Below are 15,364 nucleotides of genomic sequence, written 5' to 3'. Positions count from 1 at the left end.
ACACACACACACACCAACCAGTAAACTGTCTTCCTGAGTTTCTGTTGTCACCTCAGTTTAGGAAAAGTTTATGTTGTCTACAGTAGTTTAAAAACGTTGACTTCCCGAGTGACCTATGGTTTAAAAAGGTTTAACTAGACCATCCAAAACATACACAAAATTGACAATAACTAAGACTTGTAGGATGATAAAGACCAGGTCAAGACTGTTGCTAAGATTCCACCTCAAGACCAAAATATTACTTGTTTCTATAAGCAGCATTTCTCTTCGGTTCACTAAAAAAAATAAAAAATAAGATTCTCGTTAAGTAATTCAAAATCATATTAATTCGTAAAGGAGTTTTCCGTCACGTTATTTTGTTAAGCAATGTCTCTGTTCTGAAGGCACACCACAGATTACATGGCAAGGGTTCGCGTATACAAAGGCGCGATTTGGAAATAATGATGGCAATGCTCCTCCTATCTCCATGCAAGCGACACGGAGTTCACCTTGGGGGAATTTTTCCTTGTCTCTAAAGTTAAATCACGTCAAATGCAGTTACATACTTACCTAATCCAAGCTCTTGTTTCTACATTTATAATTTTACAAACTAAATGATAAACAATTTCAGGTTTTTAAGGTGGGTGGGCGGGGGGCGCAGGCGAGGAGTCAGATGGCAGGCGGCGGACGTACTGTAAACTGGTATAACTGACTAAGGTTTCTTACGTTGGTTTCGTGTCAACAGTAAACTTTTTTTTGGGGGGATTGACACATTAATCTCCCTCACTTTGGCCTTTTCTGCACACTAAACAGACAGTATTCGCAACACACAGGAAGTATATCGTCTTGGTCAACTTTCTATTTCCTCACTGTACACTTATCAACACACGACACAAGTTGATTTACATCCAAGTGATATGTACAGAATCTTCTCCACCAGCACCCAATGAGAACCTCGTCCTACCCTTGCCACTCGCAACAGTAGGCACAGTAGAAGGAGGTACGTTGCCCCTCCACCACTGGCCGCAACCTCGCCACTGTGTAACTGGCGGCGGCAGCGACAACCAGGCTGCCGGGAGGGTGAAACTGAGGGTGTGAGGGCGGGGGGAGACGCCAGCGGAGGTGAGGGAGGGGGGCGGAGGAGAGGTGAGGGAGAGGGGGCACACCGTGAGAAGGGAGTAACACCATTAGACTAACAGGATTTCAGGAAGCCCTTGTCACGAAGCGTCGGAGGGCCGTGTGGTAGTGTGGTGTAAGGTTGGCATTGAGGGGGCTAGGGGGAGCCAGGCTATCTCTGCCCCCCTCCCCTCCCCAGCCACTTATACACCACGTACCTAAGCCTTCGTCACATAACTCGGTATTCTGCTTCCCTCCTGCTGACGGCTCTTAACTGATCCTACCATGAACCCAACTCTATGCTCCCTGTACATGATAATTCTCTCCTCACACTCACAATCCGGTGTACTAGTTTCCCCAGCCATAACAAACTCCTCTCGACCTCTATCCTTCTCACCTGTTATTCCCGCCACTTCACTCTCCAAGCTGGTAATTTTGCTGCTTTCCTCCGCGTCTGTAGCATTGTTCCTACCACCACCACCACCAGTACCACGGTTTTGTTCTGATGGTTCTTACCGCTGCTCAGTCTATTGTTTTGTTCTCAACATTTTACAACAGTTGATTCTTATTACTGTTTTCCCGCCAATCTAGCTATTAAATTCTCGCGTAATGATATAAGTGTCTCGTTTAGTTGTACGGATGTGATGTTGACGCCGCGTTTAGAGTCCTTAGATCTACTGCAAATAAATCTATTACCAAGTCACTTTAACACTAAACCTCCTCACTCTATCACAAGTAAAACCTTTTATAATTTTTTGTGTTTCATGATGCAGTGTTGCTCTCTGCGCTTCACCTAAGTACCATTGTCAGTAAAGTCACACATCAACAACAATGAATTACACCCGAGTAAAAATGAACTTCACTTGGATTTTCTATGTTATTGTTCAGTGTTTTTTTTTAATTGTTCTATTACTTTCATCGTCTTGGGAGAGATATAGTGATAAGTGTAATATGACCACAAATTTGTAAGAATCAATTCGTCCGTTAGATAGAAGACGCAAGGAGAGATGGGAGGCGTTAGTGTGAGGTCTATTAACGTCCTGAGACAAGAGATAATTGACACAGGATATTATGAACTGTTGGATGATAAACGACACAGCAAAAATACTCACTTATGGGGGAGTATAAGGCTCGTCTGTGATATAAATCTTGATAAATACTAACAATATAAAGCTTTAGACCTTCATGATCACTCCTTGGCTACCCACTAGAATAAGCTTTGCGAAATAAAAGCACAATAATGTATTTTCTTCATGTGGGATTCTGTAAAACTGCATCATGTTTTGTATAAGAATGAATGATACGACTACAATCACTCACTGTTGTTAAGTATCTTATAGAAATAACATAAGGTCCAATACAATTATGTAAATTTCACTGATCTTGATAATTGTTTTCAGGACGACAGATAATAAAAATACAAGCACTTCACCACCGTTAATCTGACCAAAGACACTAAAATACATAGCCGATATTTTGTTAGCAATAACAGACGTACATTGACGTACAGAGCCAGATCCTACCAAACAGGCTGACCCCATCCATCCCACCTTGAACTAGTCCACCCACACTCCCTAACTCGGCAAAGGTAAACTGGTCGGTCGGTGAGGCTAGCTAATCCAATGGTGAGTCTACCGCCACTTTTCCTTATCCATTTACAAAGAACTTAAGCTTTTCCGACAATGAAACTGTGATGATGATATGGGGCTTTCCTGCCCCGCAAAGGAAATATATAGGCATGTACTATAGGAACTTATTCATTAACATCTACTGTCCTTACGCCGCCAATAACATCCTGGACACGTATTTTTAATATTTCCTCGTAATCTTATAAATTCAATATGATAAACACTGTCAAAAGAATTATTTCCTGACAATCACAATGCGAATATAATTTACTTGTACTAACAATATGAATTTAAGCTACGGTGTAAATGTTTCTGTAAAAATAAATAAAATCAAGATACCACTAGAGCTAATACTCTCTGATGCGACTAGGCGTCCGTACCCACATACTAGCCAAACAAACCCTCAACTTTCTGACTACCCTCGCACCGTTTACCTCCAAGAACGTCAATATTTACATAGACACACATATCCAGGAAATGTGTAATGAGTGCTACACTAACCCTGTTACTTGTTCTTCTCTATTTAGAACGTGACGTAAACGTTTGTGGTGTAGCGGATGTGCCAGTTAGTACAAACGACATTTCACGCCGCTTGATATACTAGGTGTGGGTGATGGAAGGTTATGGTGTATGTGTCAGGGTTATGGAAGATTATAGTGCATGTGTCAGGGTTATAGTGGGTTGTGGTTATAGTCATGTGATTATTGGCCATATTATGGACCCTTGTAACATACGTGTGTAATGAGCTATAGCTGAAGGTGTCAACTCCACCTTCAACTTGCTTTTTGAAAACACGAATCTAGTGGGAAAATGTTTCAGAAAAGTCACACAAAAGTTATAGGAAAACGTTAAAAGGAAAAGTTGCGGGAGAAGTAACAGGAAAGGTTACGAGGGAAAAAGTCGCAGGAAAAGTCACAGAAAAAGTCTTAGGGAAAAAGTCGCTTCACCTAACCTTACTAAAATTGTTCCTCTTTCCTGTGGCTTTTTCCCAAATTTTCTAAAACATTTAAGTGAAGGGGAACAGCGAGTTTTATTACCGATCTATGACACTTCGCTTGTTTTTTTTAAGTACGGTATATTAGTTTAATTTGATGTACGTATATATTTTTTTCATAAATGATAATGCCACAATAGTTTCAGACTCTCAGCCGCCACGTGTGACTGTGTCGACTTTGTTCCTTGTATGAATAAATAACAGTTTTAAGTTCAAGTTCATTCTCTCTCCTCCACCGAACTGTCTCTGCAATAAGAAAGAGTTTAGTATTGTTATAATGAACCTAAAATACACCCCTACCGTTCAATTCTCCTCGCAACTGAACAATTATTAAAATACACATAACTGCCTGACTTACGACGCAAGAATGAATCCCCAAAATACGTCGATTCATTTTTCACGTAACTTAGAAATAGAAAAACACCGTAATTAACTTTCTAAATCAAGGTAAAGAGTAAAGTTAAGGTAAAAATGGCATTAAAATAAGTGTGAACCTAGTTAACCTTACCTATGTACGTTGTTTTAACACACTTAGGAGATAAAATTGATACAGTGAATCTAAACTTGCTGAGTCACAATCCACCATTCGCCTTAGCTGATGTTATTACTGTTATTGTCTGTAATTTATTCTACCACACTGTAGTGCAATGTTTTCTTCTCATTGTTACAGTAACCTTTTCTTCTAAATTGATGCTTTAATTTTCACGTCTTTGTTATTTGTTATTTCTCTTACAATATTATGATAGAAGTTTGTATCTGGTGATTATTTTATTGTTTCTCGTCTTTTTTTTATTATTTTTGAAACTTAATCTTTAATCAAATTTTCTTTCGTCTCAATAATACCTACATTTATATATAATCGGTAGTAGACTCTTGGAAGTTCACACTCATACACACACGCACACAGCGTGACCAAAATACCATCGGAAATACACAGAGATTTTACCGATATTGACACATTCTTTCATCACAAGTCAGATAGAGAGTCGTGTCCTGAAGTAACGACAAGGTAACATATCAGTGGGGCGCCGTCTGGTCAAGGCCAGCCAGCAGTTTTTTTTTTTTATTGGGCACCCCCCTACATCCTTGTGTAAGGTGAAGCGCAGAAGCGTTTACAGCGCCCATCAGGGAAGCATGCTAAGTTCATGCTTGCCTTTATGTCTCACGAGTTAAGGGCGTAGAAGCCTGAAGAGTCAAGGGCGTAGAAGCCTGAAGAGTCAGTGGTTTATGTCATCAAGTTATTGGAAGCTCCTACAACTCCCTGAATACGAATTCGCAACTTTCGACTTACACCAGGTACCTACTTTACTGCTAGGTGAACAGGGACTAATGGGGGCTAGGAAGTAAGTCCAAACAACTTCCACCGGCCCGGGAATCGAACCAGTGACATCTCGCTTGCGAGGCAAGAACGGTACCGCTTCTACCACCGGTCCCCCCAAAAAATGTGGACCGCTTCACGATTTTGCGTCCCGCGAGAACGTCCCCAGAGCCATGACCTCCTAACCCAGACCCAGCTGACCTGGCATGACCTCTCTCTCTCTCTCTCTCTCTCCCTCCCTCTCTCCATAATGGCTGACAGAGGTAAAGAGAAGAGTAGCCACAAGACTATTCTTGTAGCCTTTGTACTGGTGAGAAACAATACTCAATAACACAAGAAATCCTTGGTTAAATGAGAAACATTACTTAGACAAGAATTAACATTTTGGCGAGAAAGAGAGAGATAGAGAGAAAGAAAGGTTTACGAACGATAGATTAGTGAGAAACATGTGGTCACCAACGCCTGAGAGCCCATTCCAGTCCAGTGGTGTGCAGACTTAAACTGCAAATAACAGTAGGGTGCGGCATGTAGAGCAGCATCGTTGGCCGTAAGGAGCTCAGGACCTAGTCCTCTTCCAGCACCAGGAGCAGTCACTCAAGGTGCAGGAACAGGCCGGCTTCTCCTCGGGGATGGTCGCCTTCACCTCCCCGTCTGCCTTGATTTTCAAAAAAGCTTTTAAATTTTGATATTATATTTTATATATGTTAATACGTTTTAAAAACTGCCTACTTCTCTCACCACCTAACTCCCCCCCATCTCCTTCTTCGTCTGTATATATATAAATAAATACCAAAAAACTATAAAAAAGATAATAATAATTTCCCTTTAAACTGTATATATTAAAACAAATTACCTTACTTGACAAAAAAATAATGGATTCTCAGATATTCGGAAGTCAACCTTTCGTAAAAAAAAAAAAAAAAAAGCTCATCGAACTGACTTATATTCGTCTTTTAAATTTACACCCAAACTAGACATAAATAAAAGCATTCTCAGCGGCGTGTTTCACTAGTACAGATGTCGGCCAAAAGAGATTTAAAACTACAACGAAACTTAGAACTGTAACTAAATTTAAACGATTAATCTCTACCCTCAGTTAATGGCGGAGTCGAGTATCTGAGAGTCTTTTAGTTTTTCCTCTGCAATCTTCTTTATCTCCAGATTTGAAGAATTTAAGCATACTAATCTTTGAGGGCAATGTTGTGTTACAGATTACATTTCTTCGTGTGGTAGTATTAGTAAGGGGAGCAGGTATCCTTCCATGTCGTCCAGGTGCAGATGATGGGACTCCGCCGGATGCAGAGGCAAGGAGGGAGGTGGATCAGGAGGAAGTGGAGGTGGAAGGGGTGTTGGAGGAGGAGGTGGATCAGGAGGAGGAAGTGGGAGGTGAAGGGGAGAAGTGTTGGAGGGAGGAGGTGGATCAGGAGGAGAAGTGGAGATGGAAGGGGGAGGTGTTGGGGAGGTGGATCAGGAGGAAGTGGAGGTGGAAGGGGAGAAGTGTTGGGAGGAGGAGGTGAAGGTGAGGAGTGGAGGCGGACGAGGAATAAGGGGAGGAGATGGAGGAAGAGTTGGAGATGGAGGGGGAGGAAGAGGAGAGGTGTGGGTATAGAAGGGTGTAAATGGAGGAGAAAGGAGGGAAAAGAGATCAGAGTACCTACAGTCAATTGTACACATAATGTAGGAACTGTTGAGGATGACACACACACACACACACCCACACACACACACACACACGCACACACACACACACACACACACACACACACACACACACACACACACACACACACACGCACACACACACACACACACAGGGGAGTGATGGTGTGATAATGCCAAGTCATTCTGAGGTTTACAACACCAAGATAGTTGTACATTGATTAGTGAAAAGCGGCGGTGTTTGGCTGTAGAGGTGTGGAACAAGTGTGAGGTGTAGGAACAAGTGTGAGGGTGTAGGAACAGAATATTGAGGTGTCGGAACAAGTGTGAGGTGTAGGAACAAGTGTGAGGTGTAGGAACAAGTGTGAGGGTGTAGGAACAAGTGTGAGGGTGTCGGAACAAGTGTAGGGGTGTAGGAACAAGTGTGAGGGTGTCGGAACAAGTGTGAGGGTGAAGAGTCAGCAATCCCGTGTGAAAATAAATGTAGTCTGGTATTAAGCAACTTGGGATCTGGCGCCAACCTTCTGGCTGACTCAGATGGTGTGTGGTGGTGTGTGGTGGTGTGTATGTGTGGTGGTGTGTATGTGTGGTGGTGTGTGGTGTGTGTGTGTGGTGGTGTGTGTGTGTGGTGGTGTGTATGTGTGTGGTGGTGTGTGTGTGTGGTGGTGTGTGTGTGTTGGTGTGTGTGTGTGGTGGTGTGTGTGGTGGTGTGTATGTGTGGTGGTGTGTGTGTGTGGTGGTGTGTGTGTGTGGTGGTGTGTGTGTGTGGTGGTGTGTGTGTGTGGTGTGTGTATGTGGTGGGTGTGTGTGTGTATGTGGTGGTGTGTGTGGTGGTGTGCATGTGGTGGTGTGTGTGGTGGTGTGTGTGTGTGGTGGTGTGTGTGTGTGGTGGTGTGTGTGGTGCTTGGGTGTGTATGTGTGGTGGTGTGTGTGTGTGGTGGTGTGTGGTGGTGTGTGTGTGTGGTGGTGTGTGTGTGTGGTGTGTGTGTGTGTGGTGGTGTGTGTGTGGTGGTGTGTGTGTGGTGGATTGTTATGTGTGGTGGTTGTGTGTGTGTGGTTGTGTGGTGGTTGTTGTGTGTGTGGTGGTGTGTGTGTGTGGTGGTGTGTGTGTGTGGTGGTGTGTATGTGTGGTGGTTGTGTGTGTGTGGTTGGTTGTGTGTGTGGTGGTGTGTGTGTGTGGTGGTGTGTGTGTGTGGTGGTGTGTATGTGTGGTGGTGTGTGTGTGTGGTGGTGTGTATGTGTGGTGGTGTGTGTGTGTGGTGGTGTGTGTGTGTGGTGGTGTGTGTATGTGTGGTAATGTGTATGTGTGGTGGTGTGTATGTGTGGTGGTGTGTATGTGTGGTGGTGTGTATGTGTGGTGGTGTGTGTGTGTGGTGGTGTGTATGTGTGGTGGTGTGTGTGTGGTGGTGTGTGTGTGTGTGTGGTGGTGTGTATGTGTGGTGGTGTGTGTGTGTGGTGGTGTGTGTGTGTGTGGTGGTGTGTATGTGTGGTGGTGTGTGTGTGTGGTGGTGTGTGTGTGTTGGTGGTGTGTGTGGCTGTGTGTGTGTGGTGGTGTGTATGTGTGGTGGTGTGTATGTGTGGTGGTGTGTATGTGTGGTGGTGTGTGTGTGGTGGTGTGTGTGTGTGGTGTGTGTGTGGTGGTGTGTGTGTGTGGTGGTGTGTGTGTGGTGGTGTGTGTGTGGTGGTGTGTGTGTGGTGGTTGTGTATGTGTGGTGTGTGTGTGTGGTGGTGTGTGTATGTGTGGTGGTGTGTGTGTGGTGGTGTGTGTGTGTGGTAATGTGTGTGTGTGGTGGTGTGTGTGTGTGGTGGTGTGTGTGTGTGGTGGTGTGTGTGTGTGGTGGTGTGTATGTGTGGTGGTGTGTATGTGTGGTGGTGTGTATGTGTGGTGGTGTGTATGTGTGGTGGTGTGTGTGTGTGTGTGTGGTGTGTATGTGTGGTGGTGTGTATGTGTGTTGGTGTGTGTATGTGTGGTGGTGTGTATATGTGGTGGTGTGTGTGTGTGTGGTGGTGTGTATGTGTGGTGGTGTGTATGTGTGGTGGTGTGTATGTGTGGTGGTGTGTAAGTGTGGTGGGGTGTGTATGTGTGGTGGTGTGTAAGTGTGGTGGTGTGTATGTGTGGTGGTGTGTGTGTGTGGTGGTGTGTGGGGTGTGGTGAATTGTGTATGTGTGGTGGTGTGTAAGTGTGGTGTTGGGTGTGTATGTGTGTTATGACAGTGTTGGGTGAGAGCATTGGTTCCGACATCAACCGCGGGCTAAAATTTCTCCACCACTTTACTTTTACTTTTTACTTTTATCCTCTTCGCCACTGATCGGCTTGTTAGCCGCTTGGGCGATCGGTCACGACTCTTTTCCTTTATATTCTTCACCAAAAGGTCGGCTCGCTAGCCGCCCGGGCGATCGGTCACGTCTCTGTCACGCACTGTTGGCAAATACTGGGCATGCACCGGCTCCTGAATGTACCTGAACCCGCTCCAGTGTTGGTCAAGTCTTCTCTTGAAAGAGCTCACACTCGGTGCCGTCACAACACTTTCTGGTAGATTGTTCCAAGAGTTTACAACCCTCACTCCGAAAAAGTTTGCCCTCACGGTTTTCCGGACTTGCGGCTTCTTCAATCTTGAGCTATGACCCCTTGTGGGGCGAGCGTCCGCCAGCTCCAAGTAAGGACACTCAACTGAGTAGTGCCCCCTGAGATGCTTATAAACCTCAACTAGGTCCCCCCTTGCCCGTCTGTAGTATAAGCTAGGCAAGTTCAGGCGCTCCAATCTCGCAGGGTAGCTGAGATGCCGAAGTGCAGGCACCAGCTTGGTGGCCCTCCTTTGAACATTTTCAACCAACTGACAGTCCCTAGCATATCTCGGGGACCAGATGGGGTGACAGTACTCCAGATGGGGAAGCACTTCACTCCTGAAGATCGTCACGAGGGACGGACCGTCTAGATATCTGAACGACCTTCTTATAAGACCCAATAATTTATTTGCCTGATTTACCTTCTTCTCACAATGGCCCGAGAACTTCAGCTCATTGTCAACATACACACCTAGGTCCTTCTCACACACAGTCTCAACTAGTACATTTTCTTCATATATAGTGAAAATACCCTTAAACTATAGGAAGGGAGAGATAGGTAGACAGATATAGGCAATAGGTAATTATACATAGACACTTATTCCTCAAAGACATAGACAATGCAGGTATATAATAATAAACACTGGATCGATTGAACTATGGATGGCCCAAGAAAACCATTAAATTCTTTTATTTACTTTTGGGTTCAGTTCTTCAGAGTTCACCAGTGTATTTTTGACCTTTTATGACCCGTGTGGATAATTTGAAGGTCACGTTAGGATTAGACACCCCAGCTTATTTCACCGATTGACTAAATACCCTAACCTAACCTAACCCTAAAGCTAACCTAACATAATCCTTACTTGTACAGTGTGTATATATTTAACCCTTTGAGTACGATGACAATGTATTCAGGGGCTTAGTCATCGTAGTCAAGGGGTTAAGTTATCGTCGTCAAGGGGTTAAGTTATCGTCGTCAAGGGGTTAAGTTATCGTCGTCAAGGTGTTAGCTTAGGTTAGGTTAATATCATTCTCATATTTTCTGTTACGAGAATATTAGCTGGTGTGATCCCGTGGTGGTGGTGAGGCAGACCCTGGCTGAAGGAAGTGAACAGTGACGCGCCACCTCCTCCTACCTGCCGTGTTGTAACCCCGAGTTGTGTATCGTGTGTGTGTGTGTGTGTGTTAATGAGTGAGTGTGTGTGAGATAAAATTGATTTTTCACATACACACACACACACACACACACACATGTTAGGATGGGTGAGTCAAGAAAGGGAGAGGAAGAAACAATAAAAGTAAGACAGACAGACAGACAGACAGACAGACAGACAGGGCAATAGAAGAGAAGAGAAAGCAGTCTCGCGTATGTACTTATTTGTCAACACATACACGTATTTATACATATACAAACAAACATACGCACAAAAGCAAAACATACACAGTACACACATACTGTAATTTTACAAACACACAAACACAAACCTTAATCAATTAACTTACATCAATGTAATTTAATTCTCGATAATAAACAAAAAGACAGCAAGAAGAGACGCACTTGCGAACTAACATCGTATTGAAAGCAACAAGAAGGAACGCACTTGACAGAGTGAGTGCGAGTGTTTACGTACCTGGGAGGGAACATATTTATAGGACCCACACGATGGCAACACCGCGCGCCGCCACCAAGTTATTATTACACAGTCGCCTTCACTTGTTTGTTTTGCCTGGCGTCTTAGCATTCGTGTCTATGCTACTATTCCTTGAGGAAGAACACGACGGGAGCACTCTAGGATGACCATTGTTCTGCACTGAAGGAGGAGAGGAGAAGGGACGATGGAGATAGTAAAGGAAGAAGAGAGGGACAAGGAGGAGGAGTAGAGGAAGGGGGAGAAGGAGGAGAAGGAGTGGAAGAGGGAGAGGAAGGAGGAGGATAGGGAGGAGAAAGAATAAAAGAGGGAGGGGAGAAAATAAGGCGAACATTATTCACTATTTCTGTTATCCACTGAAGATGTTAGGGTCAGGTTAGGTTAGGTTAGAGCAGGTTAGGTTAGGCTTCACTATCACAAAAGTAAATGGGAGTAGAACAATATTGCCAAGTCAGTGCATAAAATGGTATAAATGTTGCCAAGTCGGTGGGGACAAGAGTGCAGTGCTTCCATTCGTAGGTTTAAAACTTATGATTGAATTATTATGTGTGTATATTAGACGTGTATGTAAGATGATGGAGAGAGTCGAAACACACACACATAACACACACATAACTCACACATAACTCACATAGCACACATATATAGATTCTCCCTGACTGTGATATAATGCGTTTGAAAATGGCATCGAAAATTACTCCAAGACTGTGATAAGTACAGCTGTTTTCTTCTTATTCTCTAACCTAACCTAACATAACCTAACCTAACCTAGAGGACATAGTCCTAATAGGACTCACTCTTATTGTATAGGTTTAGCTGGGGCCCATTTGACTCGTAAGGATTATCAAAACTAGGGGCCCATTTGACTCACAAAGATAATCAAGACGGGCCCATTTGACTCACAAGGATAATCAAGACTGGGGCCCATTTGACTCACAAGGATAATCAAGATTAGGGCCCATTTGACTCACAAGGATAATCAAGACTGGGGCCCATTTGGACTCAAGGATAATCAAGACTGGGGCCCATTTGACTCACAAGGATAATCAAGACTGGGGCCCATTTGACTCACAAGGATAATCAAGACTGGGGCCCATTTGGACTCACAAGGATAATCAAGACTGGGGCCCATTAGACTCCCAACCCCAGGAGAGAGATCACAGCCAGGTGAGGTGGCGGACCGCTCAACCTCTAAACATTCCCAGGTACTGTTAAGGCATCATGTTCTGGCCTGTCTCGAGTGTGTGAGGGTGTGAGTGTGTGTGTGTGTGAGGGTGTAGTGAGGGTGAATGTGAGGGTGTAAGCGAGTGTGAGTGAGGGTGTTAAGTGAGTGTGAGCGGGGCATCAAACTCTAACTCAGCTAAAGTAAGTTGGGTGTTTTAAGTGGGTGAGGCCAATGGTTGTATATTTGGATCAAGTTGTGTACATCAGCGGGTGAGTTTAACGCCTCGTAGCTCTCATTCACTCTCACAACACTCCACCACCCTCACTCTCCCTCACTCCACCACCCTCACTCTCCCTCACTCCACCACCCTCACTCTCCCTCACTCATACTCTCTCTCTCCACCAGCCTCTCACTCCCTCACTCCTCACTCCACCCTCACTACGCTACTCATTAACCCACGACTAAACGTTATTACCTCATTTTATCTCATAGTTTAGCCAATCAGCCAATCAAAAATCTTCATTCTAGCCAATCAGAAGTCACCTAACCGGGAGATACCTGTTGGCCATGTATGACAGCAAGGGGTCAGTGTAGGCTTGGGGATGAAGGTGTGATGAATCATTGGGGGAAAAGTTTGACAGCACGCGGGATCTCACGTCACACTACTCATAGAACAGCTCACCTAGACGTCTATATCTCTTACCTGTTGGGCAGTGTCTGAGTTGTATGTAAATGAATTGAATGTTATGTATAGTATTTGTTATGTCCGATACCCGATTTATTTCCCCTGATGATTAACACCCAAACACCCCTCACATTACCTTACCTTACTTTACCTTACCTTACCTTACCTTACCTTACCTTACCTTACCTTACCTTACCTTACCTTACCTTACCTTACCTTACCTTACCTTACCTAACCTTACCTTACCTTACCTAACGTAACTTTACCTGGACCTTATCTAACTTGACCTTACCTAACTTAACCTAACCTTATCTCTAATTTTACCTAACCTAACCTAGCCTAAATTTAACTTGCCTAATATTACCTTATCTTACCTTACCTAACCCCTATAGGCACACTGCCATAAGTTTAAAACAACAACAACAACAACAACAATAATAATAATAATAATAATAATAATAATAATAATAATAATAATAATAATAATAATCATAATAATAATAACTACGGTCTAGCCATTTTTATTTCAACTCTATGCCATATATATTTAATAATAAAATTGATATACTCTGATGCTGTTCAGTACATACCAAGTAAGAACATATTCTTCCTTAGATGTATAATTCAAGTATCATATCCAATATCACCTGTAGACACACTCCAGGTTATCTGACAAGTTTCAGATAAGGACCCTGGAGCCGAGTCTTCTGGTGGTCGCAAGCTGTATGATGAAGCCAGAGACCAGTCACCATAGCACTACTGGATATAAGCGTCTTCTATGATGATTTTACTACCTTATTCGTTTATTTTCTGCTTAATAAACAAATCTTGTTTTTCCTCCTTAGATTACCTTGGAACGTAGGTCGGTTACACACATATTAAGACTTGTCATGATGGGATTTTACCATTACTCATCGCGGTTCATTTTTCCGCTTGATTTCCTGAATAACGTCAACATCTACTAGTCCTGAAATTCGAGGACAGACGTAGAAATAAAGTTTACATAGTGAATACACCATGAACTAAACGTCAATGAAGGGTAATAATAGTTCGGATTGGCAACAGAAGGCAAAGAGGATGTCGGGGAGTGAGGTGAGTCAGATTGGCTATGCAGGCATTTCCCGTAGAGCAATTAAGGTAATCATAGAAAACGCGGCCCTCTGGAGAAGACTAACTCCTGGATATTGATAGCTTGATCTATAGGTGACCATCGTTTTATTTTCAAGATTTTAAGTATGAAGATAATTTAGTACGGTGCCTATGAGGATATTAATGTTGTTATCTGATTAAATTGGTGGATATCTTGTGCAACTTGGTTTATCCACCTCTGAAGTATTCGGAGAGCATTTCCACCTATTGCACCATGTAAAGTAACTTAAACGAAGGCCTTATGGTCGCTATTCAGTTATATACTATGGCATAACACCTCGGCAGGGAGAGAGGTTGGTGGGTAACACAAATATTTACGTTCACCTACAATTTTACGTTTTCTTTCATTTCGTTTATCTTCTTAGAACTGATGTGTAAGAAAACGCCCCTTTCCGGGCCACTGAATTACCTAATAAGTAATGAATGTAAACAGACCGCTGATCATTCATTATGTATCAACCGTTACTCCCAAGAAAACGTATGGGTTTTGTTCAGACAACAGCAGAGGCAGTGGCGGACACAGTTTAATATACAGTCCACTGTAAATAGATTTTTATGCAGTAAATTTTATCACAGGATAGACCAACAGACAGCTAGTAAGCTGAGGGAAAACCTTCATACACATTCACATTATCAAGACTGACCCAAAGAAAGATGTTAAAAGGGAAAATTTTAATACGTTGTCAATGACCCCAACAGTGTAGTGTAAGACTAAGTAATATTGTAGAGATTTAAGATATGGTATCTGAAGGTAAATATTGTAACGCTGTTTGGCGATTATCAAATCTCTGGGGAAGGAGGGGGTCATAAGAAAAGTAAACCTTGAGTTAAGGAAAAACATCAAGCTGTTTTTAGCAGGTCCTCGACGCAAGACGCAAGACAAAACAAACAAGGAAGTGTAGATAGATGACTCAATCAGCACTTGCTATTATACTGTAGACGTACAAGGGAGAATTTAATAAAATCTAATAAGCACCTAAAATGCCATTATTCAGTAAGTGTTCATATCTAGATCATTAGCAACAACAACAGAAACAACAACAAAAACTATCAAAGTATGTCTGTACTATGAAATTAAAGAGAATGAGTTCATTAGTCCACTCCTGTTGTCCACAAATATTAACATGGAACCAGTCTACTTCAGCCGGACCCTCGAAAATTTGTGAAGGTTTCAGATGGAAAACAAAAGTTAGATTAATTTAGCAATTGTTAGGTCATAAAATGTTAAATTTATTTATTTTACATTGAATTTAGTTAATAATGGGAGTCAATTTACAGTAAAGGATATAATTCGATGTTTTGTTGTTGTTGTTGTTATGGTAAGTTCAGACAAAAAGATTTTTATGATGGGAGCATTTTACCAAAAACCGAAATATCGGGAGTTGAAAATCAGAAACTGCTTGTCTCATTATTATACCGGGAATATTACATGGATTGACATGTATAACGAATTTTTC

This window comes from Homarus americanus, unplaced genomic scaffold (genome assembly GCF_018991925.1).
Source record: "Homarus americanus isolate GMGI-L3 unplaced genomic scaffold, GMGI_Hamer_2.0 scaffold23598, whole genome shotgun sequence".
Taxonomy (NCBI): Eukaryota; Metazoa; Arthropoda; class Malacostraca; order Decapoda; family Nephropidae; genus Homarus; species Homarus americanus.
The sequence above is the reverse complement of the archived record's forward strand: the minus strand, read 5'-3'. Positions refer to the sequence as shown.